Source organism: Bos grunniens, chromosome X, assembly GCF_055505025.1.
Source record: "Bos grunniens cultivar Pamir isolate PY7600 chromosome X, Bosgru_T2T1.0, whole genome shotgun sequence".
NCBI lineage: Eukaryota > Metazoa > Chordata > Mammalia > Artiodactyla > Bovidae > Bos > Bos grunniens.
This window is the reverse complement of record NC_141194.1, coordinates 13,377,328-13,394,799: the sequence shown is the minus strand read 5'-3', so window position 1 is coordinate 13,394,799 and position 17,472 is coordinate 13,377,328. Positions and strand designations below refer to the sequence as shown.

The 17,472-nt window shown below is 46.5% G+C and overlaps 1 protein-coding gene across 20 annotated transcripts in view; it reads right to left on the bottom strand.

Annotated features, from left to right (window-relative positions):
• Positions 1-17,472, bottom strand: part of NHS (NHS actin remodeling regulator) — a 502,026-nt gene that overhangs the window by 64,485 nt on the left and 420,069 nt on the right. The window lies entirely within an intron of this gene.

The window sequence follows — 17,472 nt, the reverse complement described above, 5'->3', positions numbered from 1 at the left end:
CAGGGACAACCTTTGCCCCCCAAAGCAAGGGACGAGAGACCCTGGCTCTTTGAGCCAGGCCTCAGAGTGGGGTGAGGTCCTGCCTTGTAGGAAGGCAGAGAAGTGCCAGAGGAAGGCCTCAGAATTATATAGTTCTGCACAGCTGCTCCTGATGCCTACCTGATCAGTGCCCTTGTCTTACTTCCTATCTCCCGAACCTTACCACTGAGCCATATATTATCCACTGTACTATCTGCCCATCATTCAAAGCACTGCTCAGCTTCCTTAGTTTTGCCTAAGAGCACAAGAACTAAAGAACTTATTAAATAACCTATTACAAGGGTGATGCGTGTTAGGAAGGGAATGTACACATAGTGTTGGAGAGGAGGCGGGGCATGACAACACCTTTGGAATCCCTGCAGAACTCCTGAGCACCGTGCGAGCATCAGGATTGGTAGGATATATACCTCTGTGGTGGGAGTGATTTAGTCATTAAGTCGTGTCCAACTCTTGCGATCCCATGGACTGTAGCCTGCCAGGCTCCTCTGTCCATGGGATTCTCCAGGTAAGAATACTGCAGTGGGTTGCCATATCCTTCTCCAAGGATCTTCCCAACCAAGGAATCAAACCCAGGTCTCCTGCATTGCAGGCAGATTCTTTACCGACTGAGCTGTAAACTGAGGGTAAGCTCTCAGAGCTGGGCGGGGGGCAGGGTAGAAGGTTACCGTTTAAGAGTTGCTAGGTGGTGTAGTGGTCAGGACTTTGGTTCCCAGTTCAGGGGTCATGGGTTTGATTCCTGGTGGGGGAGTGGGGGAGTGGGGGAGTGGGGAAGCCAGGTCCATACCATATTAGTGCATAGTGGATATGTGGATTCTTTCTTTGTTGGATAGTGCAACAGTGATGATGTAAGTGTAACTTACAGGTACCTGGGGGTACTTATTTTAATTCTTGATTTGGCTGTGCTGGGTCTTATTTAGGGCTTCCCTCAGAGCTCAGTCGGTAAAGAATCTGCCTGCAATGCAGTAGAGACAGGTTTGATTCCCGGGTCAGAAAGATCCCCTGGAGAAGGGAATGGCAACCCACTGCAGAATTCTTGCCTAGAGAATCCCATGGACAGAGGAGCCTGGCAGGCTACAGTCCATGGGGTTATAAGAGTTGGACATGACTTAGTGGGTCTTATTTACAGCATGTGATCTCTTAGTAGCAGGATATATGGATCTCATTCCCTTACCAGGGATTGAACCTTGGCACCCTGAATTGGGAGCTCAGAGTCTTAGCCACTGGACCACCAGGGAATTCCCCCTTTTTACATGCTTCATCCTGGGAGAAGGACTAGCTGCAGAGAGAGCACTGGTGGCTTGGAGACTCGGGCTCCAGTGGTTTTCTACTAAGAGAGGCCAGTACTACCCCCAGGTTGGGGGCCAGAGAGACTCAGCGCGGGATTCTATTTACTCCTGATTCTTATATTTCCCAACAGTTACTAAATCCAAGCCTCCACCTGTCCTTAGAGATGAACCTCACCTTCCCACGAGACAGGTGGACACCAACTTCAGATAAACCCAGTGACCATAACCTTGTGGGCGATACATCACTATCTGTCAAGGTCTAGACAATCCCATGACCTTCAGAGTTCCCAGGGGATAGACAGTAGGTTCAGCCTAAAAAGACGTCACACTGCCCTGTGGACAATTCTTTCAGCACTTTGGTTCTCTGGTCTCTGTCTGCAGTGCTGTTTGTACTTCTGGAATATGACTATCACTTCACATCCCCCTCCCCCAGTCAACCTTCCTTTAGGCCAATGTCTCTCAGTGTTGCTTGGGGAACAGACAGCAGCTTGGAAGCCAGAGCTGGCTTCCAACCCCAGATCTTCCAGGCGCAAGCTGTGGGCCTCTGCACATGTCATCAGGTGAAACTCCTTCTTTCTTTCTCCCTCTTGCTCCATCCCTTCCTCCCCAGGGCCTTGCCTGCACACTGGCAGTGTGCGGTAGGGAGAAGCCCGATGCCAAAGCCTGATGTCCACGGTCTGTTCCTGCCAGGCAGCCTTTTCATTCCTGTGGAATGAACCACAGTCATTCCGCGCTGTGGACACAGCATCCACCATGGACGCCCTCAGCGTCAGAACTTGTCAGGAAGCCTAGACTTTTTTTTAACACCGACAGAATAGGGAAAACCTGGCTGTGTATTTATTTATGCACTACATGAATCCAGAATGATTTTTTTCCCCTATAAAAACTTATCTAACTTCTAAAATAAAACGGAGCTTCACATTAGGAGTACTGTTTACTTATTGGTGCTGCTGTTTGCACACTTGACATTCTGTAGAAAGACCAGAGGAAGCCTGGGTTCTACTCACAGTTCTCTGCCCTGGGGCAAGTCACTGACCGTGCCCAGGACTCAAGTTCCCCATCTTTACAAATCAGGGTTTGGCCTTCCTGTTGGCTGAAGGAGGCCCATTGCCCTTTGTGCCTCTCCTCTCTACCCATCACCAAACTTCAGGATGCACTGGGGGAAGGCCCTGGGCTCTGGGATAGAGAGACAGGGTTTCTGCCTGCCAGCAGTGGTCCAGAGCAGTTGACTGAAATCTTTGGGCCTCTGTCCCCTCCTCCATAAGCGGGGCTCCTAGAGCCTTCACAGAATCCAAGGAAATGATCATGATATGATCATTCCTTGACATGTCTCTGCTTACTATATACCAGTTCCCCTTGCTGTGGTGGAAACGGATAAGATGAAGGGGCCAGGCTTGGGTTCAAAGACAAAAGTCTGGAGCTCTCTTCCCTTTTTATTTTCCTGTCTTCATGGTGAGTCATGTGTAAATAAACATGAGGCTACCAGAGATGACTGTTGGTGGGGGGTAGGGTGTCTTACATTCTGGAAACTGTAAAGAAAGCTGCCTACAACCAGGGAGCCTGTGGCCTCTCTGAGAGGTAGGATGTCCCTGGTCTCTGATGTTAGCTAACTTGGGCAGCATTCAGTGCGGTGATTTTGAGATGCTAATTCTCTGAGTCACTGTGAGAGCTGCACTATACGTTCTCCCTGGAAATGGTTTATCATTTTCTTGTTTATCTGTGGGTCATTCTGCTGCCATGTTCTACACCATGCACTTCCTCCAGAGTGTGTAAGCATGCATCCATCTGTCACAGCTCAGCTGTTGTTTTTGGAAAATTCCTGTGGGCACTGAGCAGCGCCATTGGATTCTACTGCTGAAGAGACCTCGGAAATGACGGAGTTCTGTGTTTTTTCAAACCACAGGGCATGACCCTTGAGTGGATTGTGAAATCCATTCAGCGGATCAGAACTAGCATTTTTTAAACAAAGACATACAGGAGACTGGAATAGAAAATGCCAACATGCATCGCACACAGTGTTGTTTTGTGAAGCTGTTGGTTCTGTTACATATGTGTTTGTTTGTACATGTGTGCACGTGGATGCTGGGGTGTGATGCAGACATGTACTTCTTGCTCTGGGCACCAGTCAACATACGGAAAGTTACTGCTTAGACTGCCGCTCTCGGGTACTAATGAGGGAATCAAGGTTCCAAGGTATGATCCAAGATCCCAGAGTTGATTTTCGGCAGAGGTAGAAACAAAGCTTAGGTCTCCTGAGGCCAAGTCCGTGCACTTCCCTAGGCAGCCTCTTCCCCTGACGTCACTTGGCCTGGCCGCTGCTCCCTTCCTCTCCGTTGGTGACTATTTGCTATCTATTGCATCTATTAAGTTGTCCTTCCAAAACAAAAACTCTCAACTCACGACACACACACGTTTCACCTGTTGTCTGAGAAAGCAGCCATTTGAATTTTAGGATGCCAGCAACACTTCAGCCCAGGGAGCAGAGAACAAGTTTCCCAGGGACGCTGATGCTCCCAGTCTGCAGACCACATAGTGAGGACCACTGACTGCTTTCCAGAAAGAGATACTAAGGCAACAACATAGGTACTCGACTAAACAATATTAAACGAGTGATGTTCAACCGTTTTGCTCTACACAAACCTTCTCTAGAGTTCAACCTAGTAAATAAAGCCCAAGGCCAGCTTCACTACAGAGGCTGTCACGTTCTCAGATGGCAGTAATGCGCCTGCTTCCAGCAACCTGGACTGAAAGCAACCACTCCATCACCAAGTCCTGACATCTCTGTGCCAGTCTACAAGGCTTGCGTGCCTGAGCTTAAACCAGAGTGGGAGCCTGGCTCTGCCCTTGCCTGGTCAGCCCCACAGACCCTAAAAAGACACTGGCACATTTATATGGTGGCAAACAAGTTACAGTATACAAAAGATAATACAGATCAATAATAAGCAATTGGATCTTTCAGGAGAGCCTGATGGATAACTAAGGAATGCTTCTAAGATTCAGAGAAGGGCGACTTGTCACAAAGCTATTTTCATTATTTGCGAAGAACCGGGTGAGGTTGGTTCTTTGAAAGCAGGAAAATGGAGACTCAAGAAGGCACTCTAACCACAAAGATGCATACGGTGTTTTAAAGTCCCTTCACTCCCGCTCAGGCTACAGATGTGATGTTACGAACGCAAGTACCTCTCACATTCCAGGGAAGATAGTGGAGCTGGAGTGGGAGAGACAGATCAGAGAAAGCATATGAAAATCACCTTTCTGTTCAGGAGACACTGCATACGTATCACCAGTATGGTGCCCAGACTCTCTGGTCTGCTTGGACAGGTGCCCTGGGCTCAAGTAAATCATGACACAGTAAGGTAATTAGCACATGACACCAGATTATACATGCTAGTAAATCTCTTCTCCTAGATAGAGGTGAGACTCTTAAAAATTACTTAGAGATCACCAGCAACAATGGAAAATTTAAAAATATCCAGACTTACAGAAGGTCCCACATACCCCTCCACTGCACTCCACTAAGACTTATTACTTACTTGCTAGTTAGTATCTTCATAGGTAGAGAAGTAATGCCCTTTACTGGGCCCACAAAGAAGCTATAAATACATGAGCCTGCAAGCCAAAAGGAATTCTTTTCCAAGGACCTTTCCACACGCAAAGCCTAGAGATTTATGTGTTCTGTGCTCTCTGTAAAAGACACACATGATATATTGAATCTGGAGTCACAAAAGATGTGTTCTCTTTTGACTCAGTTAGCCTGAGTCTAGCCGAGTCTGCAGCAAGACTGAGGAAGGCCCGCTCTTCAGGAACAGTGGCTCTTTCTCTCCATCAGCCCAGGGAAGACAGGCTCTGAGAATGATTCCTCACAACTGGCACTGAGACAAAGCTTCAGGAGGTGATACTAAGCAGGGAGCAGGGAAGTGATACAGGGAAGGGAAGGAAGCCAATAAAGGGTGCACAGGCTGGAACCCCTTAGGAGCCAATGCAGAACACACACCTTAGAGACGAGTGAGTGGGGATATTTATCTCCCACTTCCTATCAGCCATCAGTTGAAGGCTGCTGAAGTGCCAGAACAGTATTTCCTTGTACTTCTAGAAAAGCATACTCCTCTGTGGGTTGTGGGAGCTGTTAAGTGAGGCTGCCTGCTGTGCACTGAGGTGATAAGGGGAAGGGCACTACTCGGCCTGGGGGTTTTACAATTTGTGACCCTTGGAGCACACAAGTATTTGCATTTCAAATTCAGGATGTCTGGATTGTGCACCAGACTACTTTGACAAGTTGTCCAATGCCAAAGTAGCTTAAAATGGATTTATTGTCAAAATACCCCAAGCCTGGCAGTGAAAAGCCCTGGTCAGACAAAGCTGGATCCTGGTTGGAACATCGGCAGGAAGGCCGTGGCCAGGAGGCCGGGCAGAGGGACGGCTGCCTCCTGTGGGCCCTTGAGCAGATTGCTGGGCCTCTTAAGGTTTCTTTCCTCCTTGGTGGGAGTTTCTGGCCTGGTGTCTATTCCAGGATCATCTCCAAGAAGTCCGGGCTTCTTCCCAGGGAACCGGCTTTAAGGAGCACGTCGTGCATGCCGGGGGTATTCACTGTTGCTAGGTGCCCATTGCCTCTAAGCTGCTCCAACCCACAGGACTAGAAAATACGTAAGTCTTAGAAGGTGAAGATAAAAGCTGAGTTGAAACTGCTATTTCCAATTCAAATCTAAGATTACAGGTTTTCACTTAACTTACTTGATTTTATAATTGATCTCTTTTGTGCTGAAATCTTGATTCTTTATGACACTGCCATAATTTCCTATTTGAATAGTCTCAAAATGACTACAAGAAGACAACTGATTTCAGTTGTAGATATCTTTTTGTTTTCCTTTGTGTCTTTAGGATATTTTCTACTAGAAATGGATATAGCAAAACATACTTTGTTTAAAAGGCAAATGACACGACTGAAGGTGTTGAATACGACGATTGTTAAGGTTCTGAATAATCCTTTGGGGACATGAAATGAGAGAGGTTCCTGATTGCCCCATTCAGGTGTTCATCACTAACTAAAATCCGTTGACAGTTTCTGCACTGGTAAGTTACAGCTTATTTGAGAAAAACATACAAGCCTTCTTGCCCTTCGTGCAGTCAGGGCCCTCAGGAGGTTCGAACCTGGCAGCCACGTGAGACAGAAGAGATGATGAGCCCAATGGGCTCAAGCGTGCACCCTGAGAGAGGTACAGAGGGCTGGCCAGGTGTGGGAGAAATGCTCTCTGCTTGGGAAGGGACACGGGGAAGAGGAGGTTTTGAGGTGGGGGGCAGAGGTGATGGACAGGATTCGCCGGGAGGTTAGAAAATGCTGGAAGGGAACCATGAGAGATTTCTATTTTGAGGGAAGAAAGATCTGACTGTTGGCAATTTCTGGTGAGGCAACCCAAGAGGAAGGCTAGAAAGAGTTGGTCAGGGCTGGTCCCAGGAGTTGACTGCCACTGGACCAGGGCTTGGGAGGCAAAGGGGGCAGGTTAGGGGCTGCCAAGAAGGAAGACCATGCTACCAGTGAGCATGTGCATGGAGCAGGCACAGCATTAGCCTCTGATAGAGCCCATCTCATTTGGTTCCCACAGTAAGTCTAGGAAGCACGTCTGATCATCTCTACCATGCTGAATAGGCACAGAGAGGTTAAGAAATTGTTCAAGGCCCCAAAGATTATGAATGATAGAGCCAGGAACTTAGAGTGAGCACCACTGAGTCCAAAGACCCACACCACGTTCTGCCTTGCTCCCCATTTTCTAACCCACACCACTGCCCCACACAGGTTCAGGAATCTGTGTGGGAAGGCCACGGCCATCCCAGACAGGAAGACTGAAGCCGTTTCATGGAGAGCCCTGGTAGTTGGGACGAGGAACCTGCTGTATCATGGGGAGCAGCTTCCATGTCCCACAGCTGAGCGCATGACAAACTGTTGAAGGTTAGAGAGGGGCTTCCTTCTGTACTTTTTGCATCGTCCAGATAAGCAAGTCTAGAATATGGACCTATATGTTATACAAGCTCAACTATTTTGGTTGACTGGATGGGACTTAACCTCATAAATGGTTCAATCTACACAGACCTATATGTTGTAGAAGTTCAACTATTTTGGTTGAATGGATGGTTGAACGTGGCTGCCAGGTTTGAACCTCCTGAAGGCCCTGACGGCACGAAGGGCAAGAAGGCTTGTATGTTTTTCTCAAATAAGCTGTAACTTACCAGTGCAGAAACTGTCAACGGATTTTAGTTAGTGATGAACACCTGAATGGGGCAATCAGGAACCTCTCTTCATAAATGGTTCAATTGATACATCTTTGGGGGCTTCCCTTGTGGCTCAGCTGGTAAAGAATCTGCCTGCAATGCAGGAGACCTGGGTTCTATCCCTGGGTTGGGAAGATCCCCTGGATAAGGGAAAGGCTACCCACTCCAGTATTCCAGCCTAGAGAATTCCACAGACTGTATGATCCATGGGGTCACAAAGAGTCAGACACGACTAAGCGACTTTCACTTTCACACATCTTTGTGGCCCTTTCTCTCCCCTTTACTCTGCCTCCTTTCTTTTCCTGATCTCTTTTCTCCCAGAAAAATGCTACGCTATATCCAGCTCAAGTTGTAACTCCTCCATGAAGCCATTAAGACCTCCAGAGCCCAGTAGGTTCACATTCATTCATTCATTGAACAATGGGTAATTAAGGATCTCCCATGTGCCAGGCAGCATGCTAGGCACTGGTGATACAGCAATGGACATGACAGACACAGGCCTTGCCCTCTCAGAGCTCACATCCAGGTCGGAGGTAGGTGAGGAAGTTGACTGACCAATAAGGAAGGATGTAATCAGGTAATAAGAAGCACTCTGATGAAACAGAACAGTTAGCAAGACTACACAGAGGCATGGCACAGAGTAGTGACAGTAGATGACCACAAAGGCCTGAGAGTCTCAACTAGCTGTCAGAGATATCAAAGTAAACGTGAGAGAGAGGGCACCTGGCCACAGGGAGCCAACCTAGTGGAGTGACCACTTCCTCTAGCTCAGTGTGGCCTAGCTGGTTACCAGAGTCATTTCTTCTTTTTTGGCACACAGCTGGAGTACATTTCCCAGCCTCCCTTGCAGTTGGGTATAGCCAACTGTGGCGGTCTAGCAGTAGCATGTGAGCAGAAGTGAGTGGGACCACTGCCAGGAGGCACAGCCCAGGGAAATCTGCCACATGTTATCATTCGTGTTCTTGAGAAGCCATATATGGAAGATGGTAGACTCCCAAGATAAACAGAGATCCTTGAACTCCAGCTAGGAGCGGAGCCACCCACCCATGAAGAAAAACCCATTTTTGACATTACGCAAGTGAAGAATAAACTTGAATTTTATTAAAGCACTGGGATATTGGGGGTTATTTGTTATGGCAGCTCACATTTACATGAATACACTGAAGTCACTGTGTCGCTGCCATAGCTACTGATTTGACCCATTCTCAGCCTAGGACATGGTTTTCTCCTACACTTTACTGTTGTATTTTTAGTTCACTTCTGCTTTCCGTAGGTCCTACCCCCTCAACTCAGATGGCCACGGTGCAGCCAGAGGCCTGCCCTTCTAGGGTGAGTACTTTGATACCTTATCTGCGCATCAGAGTGGATCCTGCTTTCACTGCTACATCATGTTAATGGATGCTGTTATGGCCCTTTACATCATTTGTACTTTTAGGGAAATGCTGAGTGCTTTCTCTTTCACTGTGCTTAGAAGGTATGTTTTCTCAACTACCACAAACACAATCCTTATCTCAATCTTTCCCCAAAATTAGGAGCATTCCTAAATTTGCGGGCCAGGGTCGGTATGACAGTTCCTGCTCATACAGGGGGAGCTGCTTATTTCCCTGGCACACTGTATGCATTCTCAGGTGTCTACCTCAGCACCAGGCACAGGCAGGCGCAGAGCAGGAGATCAGTACCTGCTGGCTGAGGAAATGAATAGGGAGCAGGGTTATTTACTGTGGCGAGACTCACTGGCATGCAAGGGAGATAATCTGCACCAGTTTTTGTTCTTCAGAAAACATCTTTAAAGCCACCCCCTCAATTTACAGTCAGCATTAACAAAAGCTTTTCCTTGAAAACCAAATGCATAGAAGTCAGGCTGAATTACGAGGCGCTCTGGGGCGTCCACAGAAATGAGGGTTGTGTGGAGGGCACGCGAAGCAGGACTGTGCTCTCCCGCTGCTTGGCTAAGTGCTGGCTCCCCCTCGCCCCTCCCCACTTTGCTCGCTCTTCTGACTCTACCTCCAAATTATCTCTAGGCGTCTACAGGCAGAGCCACTCTTTATCCTGACACACGCCTCCCTAAGTCACCTACCCTGTGAAAGCTGCGTGCACCCACTTAACCCAATACTGGGCTCCATTCTCTCCAAGGTCAACAGGCGGGCAGTGCTCATACGGCGGGGTGCTGACCTTGGAGAGCAAGACACTGCCTCCTCCGTGCCCTCAGAGCTAGTGGCCCAGCCCTGCACAGGCTCTTACCTCCACACTCCCCTCCCGCTCCAGATAGAAACTTTCTTCAAATGTCACAAAGCAGAGCTTCACTGGTCAGACACCATGGCCAGACTAATAAGGCAGAGGACCATGAGCAGAAGAATGGGTGAAGAATCCATAACCATGAAGAGTCAAAGAATTCCCTTACTGTGGTTTTTCTTTCATAGCCTCAGACCCCTGCTGCAAGAGGAACTGAGGTTAAAACACCGAGGCCACTAAACGTGCAAACCGAATGGCATGAATCAAACCGAATGGCATGAGACACCAGCTCCAAGACCTGTTTTGAGCCCAAGCCGTGGTCCAAGTTGCACAGAGGTCACCTTGCTTGATCTAACAAGAGATCAACCTCAGAATGAGGCATTTGTGACAGAATTTTGCCCACTGAAAAAAACAGGTGGCTAATCTGTTTTTTTTTTTTTCAAGAATAAATGAGAAGCATTTATTACTTCATTACACTTACACAACCCATAAGCCACCTTTTAAACTGGCTCCTTCCCCAAAGCTGCCCATGAACTGAAAGGTATAGAGGCAGTCCTGTGTAGGCAGGGGACAGACCTCTCTCACTGGGCTGCCATGGGGGCCCCTCCTGTCATTCCTGCAGGGAATTAGATACTAGGGCAGGAGGTTTACATGAAGAGGTAATGATAGTGCAGCAAAGGTAGTGCTTAAACACAATGTGGTGATCTCAGTTAAGAATGAATTTCAGCCAGTGTTCTCTCTTTTAAACTTTCTTTTAAAGGCTGTCAAACCAATAGCTTTGGTGAGCACAACATTTATGTAACTTTTATCCACCCAAGTTAGTGTTCTTTCCAGAACAAAAGACGCCTGGGACAAATGCCACACAGAGGTGTCCAGATGCCCATTTTTCTTACCACTGTGTCAGTGTGCTCAACCAGGTCCTTTTTAGATATTGGCTACTGGCTAAAGCCCATTGCAGAAATACCAGGGTCCTATGTGGTAGGGTTTTCTGCTGGGGGCTGTCCAAGCAAACTGCCTTTTCACGGGTAACAGATGCCAGAAGTTCCCTCCTCCTGGGGTGAGTTCAAGCCAGTGGCCAGAAGTAGACCAATCCAGGCCTGAACTGTAGGACTGTCAGGGCCTTCTCACTAACAAGTGTGGATTTGGGCCTTTCGGGTGGTTGTATTTATTTGGATAGACCCCGTACTCTTGCCTGGAAAATCCCATGGACAGAGGAGCCTGGAAGGCTGCAGTCCACGACTGAAGTGACTTAGCAGCAGCAGCAGCAGAAGGCTCTATGCAGTCCATGGGGTCACAAAGAGTTGGACACGACTTAGCAACTGAACAACAACAACAAAAGTCTCATCTCAGCAATTAAGAAAACCCTACCTGGGTGACTATGCTTGTGAATGAGGACTCACAGACCGCTAGCCCCTCCCCCTCCCCTGCTTTGCCTCCTGCTTCCCTGGACCACACGTCTCTGTCACTCCCTTCCTCTATCCCCTTCACACTCCTCTCCCTTTTGTGCTGAGCAAGGGCCTGGGTCAAGATCAAGACTAGCCTGCTCTTTTTGGATACATTACATTTTTCAGCCTCTAAGGAAAGTCCTAGTGTTGGTTTTTTCCCCATTCAGTGTATGGGACTAGAGTAATAGCTATTATGATAATTTAACTCATGAAAAGAATGAAATTATTAAGTACTGAGAAAAATCTGACCAAGAAACAAATGTCTAGTCATTCTCCTCTCTTCACTCTGTATCCACTGACACACGTGCACATAAACCACAACAATGCCTGCTCAGCAGATCACTCAGCCGGCACCTACATGGCCCACCTTTGGGTAAACGTCACCTCTGTTCCTACAACTTATTTCAGGCCTGCTCCTCCCACTCGCACTGAGGATAATAGTGCTGTTCAGGACAACAACGAGCCATCTTCCTTTGAATATTCATTCAGCAGATAGTCCCTGGACAGCCACTGATGCTGTCCCTGCCTGAGCCAGAGGGAGTCTAGCCTCCTGGAGTGGACCAATCAACACCCAGATCCAGGATCAGGTGGTACAAGTTCTGTGAGGAAGTCAGAAAGCGGACCAAGGCCTCAAGAGGGGAGGAGCCAAAGGGCTCACGAGGGGAGGAGCCAAAGGGCTCAAGAGGGGAGGAGCCGACGAGCTCAGTGCCTTGCTGACATCCCCCCAGTATTTACCTAGATGTAGGAAGGTCCTCTGCCTTTGGTGATTGTCTTCCAAGCCCTGGGAGAGTGCTTGGCCCACGAGCAGGGTAAGCAAGAGTATGAGACAATTCATGCCAGTAGGAGTGGCCCCAGCGATGACAGACGCCCCCATCCTTCGAGGTTAGGCCAACTCCTGAGAGTGCTCTGGCCCTCTCCCCAAGGTGCTCAGCAGGCCTGAGTTCCGTGGTCCCCGCCGTGACTGCTGGCCAGCACACGCACCCTCTCGGCCTGTGCCCCTCCAGCTCTCTTCCCCACACCCTGCCGGCATTCCCCGTGTGCACTGCTCCCTAAACCACCTGCACTCCAGCCCTTGGCTCAGGGTTGACTTCGGGGAGAATCCAAACTAAGATGGCTACTTAGGGCGTCTCTGCCAAGGTGACCTTGGAGCTGACGCCTAGTCCAGTGAGGGAAACGTGCTGTAAGGCAATCCCAAGCAGAGAGAACAGCAGAAGTGAAGGGCCCAAGGTGGGCTCCTGCTAGAATGCCTGAGGGGCAACACAACTCAGGAAGGAAGGACAGAAAGCGCGAGGCAAAGGGCATGAGAAAACGGCTTTCTCCCTTTCCTCCTCTCATAGTTATCATAGCGCCTGGAATTCTTTCTGTCGCGATTTCCTCCAATTGCTTCACTTCTCATTGCTCTGATGGCTCATTTTCTCAGAGTTCTGCCATTTAAATGAAATAGAAATAGCACTTTTTATTTCACTCTATTTAAACACATCTACCACCGATTGGCGTGGAGCTGTGGGGACTGTCTGCAGCTCTGGTTAGGGAGGTGGCCTGGGGTGGGGGAGGGAACAGCTCGCTCCCCACAGTGGTGCCCACCCCAGATATTCTTAAAAGGTGGGAGATGGACCCTCTTCTCCTGCTCTGTCAACCATCATCGTCAAGGACACCTTCTCTTAAGAAACCACTATGTGCTGTACTTTGGGTGATTTGTTTCACCTTCATCATCTCTGACCCTGATGCCAGCTCTGAAAACCAAACAGTTAACTACAGCCCAGGGAGGCTACCTTCTTTGTATTTCCCCCTCCAGGAAGGTGCCCCTGGCTACACAGGATACACTGCAGAAGTGATTCCCAGGGCCACAGCGCCCTCGCCATGCATTTGGGGCCCTGCCGATGCGGTTGCTTTGATTTCAAATAGGAGACTCCAGATCACAGAGGATTTGGAGTTCTTTTTAGGCGGCTGGCATGAGCTCAGCACAGATGCCTCCTGGAGCAGGACTGCTTTGCTGCCTCCTGGGAGGTTCATCATCAAAACTTCCTGCCCTGACCCACATCACGACTCTCCATTTGTGCTTCTGGCTGCAGCTACTGGGTAACCGGCAGTGGAGTCTATTAGTGCTTCATTCTGCTCACAGTTCCTTCTGGAGGAGTTGGCATCTAAAAATTAGTTAGCAGTAAGCGAGCCCTGAGGTGATACCTATTAAGAACTAAAAGGTAGGCCAGGGAGACTGAGCTCTGTTGGCAGAACTAGCCTGCTCTCTGTGTAGCTGGTCCTCAGGAGTCCCTAGCGTCTCTAGGCTTTCCGTGTCTCTAAGGCTGGAAGCGATAACAAATAGGTTTTAGGGCTCCCTGTTACCCGGCTTGTCCTTAGTGCTCACCAAATGTTCACGTATACAGCTACATTTTCAGCTTCCTATGTCGTCAGACTGAGGCCAAATGACAGAGTGTCGGCTCCTAGCCAGTGGGATGCAGGCAGAATTAATGTACACCTCTTCAAGGCTTGCTCCTTATAAAACCTCCCAGGAGGCTTGCTTCTCTTCCTCCGCTGCTTGAGAACTGCATGTTCTAGGCTTATATCAGACTTTGTGTGAGGGAAAAATAGAACTTTTATTGTATTAAAGCACTGAGCATTGTTGGTTTATCTGTTAGCATAGCATAGTACAGCCTATCCTGACTAACACAGTTTTCCTTTATTATGCCTATTCATCCATCCACCCAATCCATTCATTCATTTGTCCTTTCAGAGGTCATTCATTCACTTGATAGTACTTAAGTGCCCGCTATCTGGCTAGTACTTTAGCATGAAGATACCTTAGGTTCTTCCTCTGGAGAACAGGTGTATATCCAGGTGAGGAGATGGACGTGGGATCAGAGACAATAATAATACAGGGTGCTAAGTGTGTCCTGGCTGCATAACATTCTGTTATGTGCAGAGAAAGAAATATTCAGATGTCTTTACCTTTAAAAAAATGCCACTATCCTCTTTTTACTTTTATTCTTTATCAGACTCCTGTTTTTAAGACAGTACCCAACCCTGTATATTGCACTCATTCTTAAAAAAAAAAGAAAAAACTGCATTTACCACCAGTCTCTCCTTCCTAGTGGCCCATCATTCCAAACCAATCTTCCCAAAGTACCATTTCTACAGATCATGCCCCTGTATGAAAATCATCCAGGGGTCTCTCATTGCCCACATGAGGTTCTGCTGCTGCTGCTAAGTCACTTCAGTCGCGTCCAACTCTATGCGACCCCATAGATGGCAGCCCACCAGGCACCCCCGTCCCTGGGATTCTCCAGGCAAGAACACTGGAGTGGGTTGCCATTTCCTTCAGTCCTCAATTTGGCATTGATCCAGATCTGAGCTATCTTTCTAACCTTATTTTCCACTTCTCCTTTACCCACAACTATTTCTTCAACCAGATTGGCATAATCCATGGCCAACAACCCACACCACTGATGACCCCACTTCCATGTCTTTCTCACACCACTGCTTCTCCAGGACTCCCCTCCTTGTCTGCCTAAGTCCCTTCCTCTCATCAAAGTCCCACCTCAAGTGGTATCTTTGATCTTTGTCTACTCAACTCCATAGTATTAATATACTCAACAACTTAGATGAAATGGACAATTCCTCATGGAAAAAACCAGCACAGGACATAGGAGAAATAGAAATATAAATAGTCCTATATGTCCTAAAGAAACTGATTTCATAATCAAAACTTTTCCCACGAAGGAAATTCTGGGTCCAGATGGCTTTACCAGTGAATTCCATAAAGCATTTTAGGAAGAAACAATCCAATTTACACAAGTTCTTTCAGAAAATAGAGGAGAACTTTCCCCAACACATTGTATGAAGCTTGTATAACCTTGATAACAAAACCTGCTGAAAGACACCTCAAAAAAATCTATAGCTAACATCATATTTAATGGTTAAACATTGGCTGCTTTCCCTAAGATTGGGAGGAAATCAAAACATCCTCTTTCACCAGTATAAGAAGACACAAGGATAAGAAAGGAAGTAGCAAATACTGTCATTATCAGCAACATGACTGTGTAGGTTAAAAGCCCTATGAAACTGACAAAAACTGCTAGAACTAAAGAGTAAAATTACAAGCCATTGAATATAAGGTCAATATATAAAAATCATTTGTTGAGGGGGACTTCCCTGGTGGCCCAGTGGCTAAGACTCTGAGCTCCCAATGCAGGGGGCCTTGGTTTGACTCCTGGTCAGGGAATGAGATCCCACATGCTGCAACTAAGAGTTTGTATGCCACAACCAAAGATACTGCATGCTGCAATGAAGATTGAAGATCCCGCGTGCTTCTACTAAGACACATTGCAGCCAAATATATAAATAATTATTTTAAATGATCAATTGTATTTCTCTCTCTCTCTCTCTCTATCTGTGTGTGTGTGTGTGTGTGTGTGTAGACTTCCCAGGGTGCTAGTGGTAAAGAACTCACCTGCTAATGCAGGAGATTAAGAGACTCAGGTCCGATCCCTGGGTCAGGCAGATCCCCTGAAGAAGGGCATGGCAACCCACTCCAGTATTCTTGCCTGGAAAATCCCATGGACAGAGGAGCCTGGTGGGCTACAGTCCATGGGATCACAAAGAGTTGGACACGACTGAAGCAACTTATCATATGTATGTATATACACACATACACACACACTAGTAAAGAAAAATGGAGAATAAATAAAGAAAGTGTGTTAGTCACTCATTCATATCCGACTCTTTGCAACCCCTTGGACTGTAGCCGCCAAGCTCCTCTGTCCATGGAATTTTTCAGGTAAGAATACTGGAAAATGGACGATTAAATAAAAAGGTATACCATTTACAATATTATCAAATATTTAAGTCTAACAAAAGGCTGCATGTCTTCTACACTAAAAACTACAAAGCTAAGAGAAATTATAGACAGCTCATGGGACCAAACGCTATACTATATTCGGGGACTGGAAGCCACAACATTGTTAAAGATGTCTATCTCCCCAAATTCATCTATCAGTCCAAAAAAATGGCCAATCAACATCTCAGTATTTTTTTAAAAGAAATTGACAGGCTGGTTCTGTGATGTATGTGAAAATGCATAGGTTCTAGAATAGCTAAAATAATCTTGAAAGAAAAGAACAAATTTGGAGAATTTATGCTACCTGATTTCAAGACTTACTATAAATCTACAGAGGTCAAGACAGTGTGGTTTTGGCAAGACAGTCGACATATAGATCAATGGAGCAGAACAGAGTCCAGAAATAGACCCACACACATACCGTTGATTTTTTTGGAAAAAGGCCTTAAATCAATGGGGGTGAAAACAAAGTTTTTTTGTCTTACAAATGGTTCTGGAACTGAATATACATATGGGGAAAAAAAGTAATTTTGACCCCTACTCCACTCCATACACAAGAAGTAATTACAGAAAGATCACAGACTTAAACATAAAAGCTCAAACTATAAAATCTCTTGAACAAAATGCATGACAAAAATCTTCATGAACTTAAGGGAAATGGATTTCTCTGACAGGGCTCATAGGGACTAAGCCATACGAGAGAATACTGATGAACTGGACTTTGTAAAAAAAATATTGTTTAATGTCTGTATGGCAACAGACTACTATTTATAAACAAATTGGTAAGGCACAGACTGGGAATAAATATTTGTAATCCATATATCTGATAAAGAGCTTTCATTCAGAGTATATAAAGAGATATTACAAATCAATAATAAAAAGACAACCCAAGTAAATATGAAGAAAAGCCTTCATGACAGTGTACAAGAGAAGATATACAAATGTCTAGTAAGCTCATGAAAAGATATTCAACATTATTTGTCAGAGAAATTAAAATTAAAGCCACAATGAGATACCATTTCATATCCACTGTAATGATACTGTCATACCAAGTGTTACTGAGGATACAAAGCAACTAGAACTGATACATTGCTGGTGGGAGTGTAAAATAGTACAACTATTTTGGAAGAATCTCTGCCAGTTTCTTATAAAACGAAACATACACTTAACCTATGACTAAGCATTTTCACTCCCAGATATTTACTCAAAAGAAATGAAAATGTAAATCCATAAAAAGCCTTGTACAAAAATATTCTTTGCAGCTTTATTCATAATAGCCCCAAACTGGAAACAGCTCAACTAAATAGATACACAAATTGTGGTAAATTCTTACAATGAATTACTGCTCAGCAGTAAAAAGGGATGAACTACT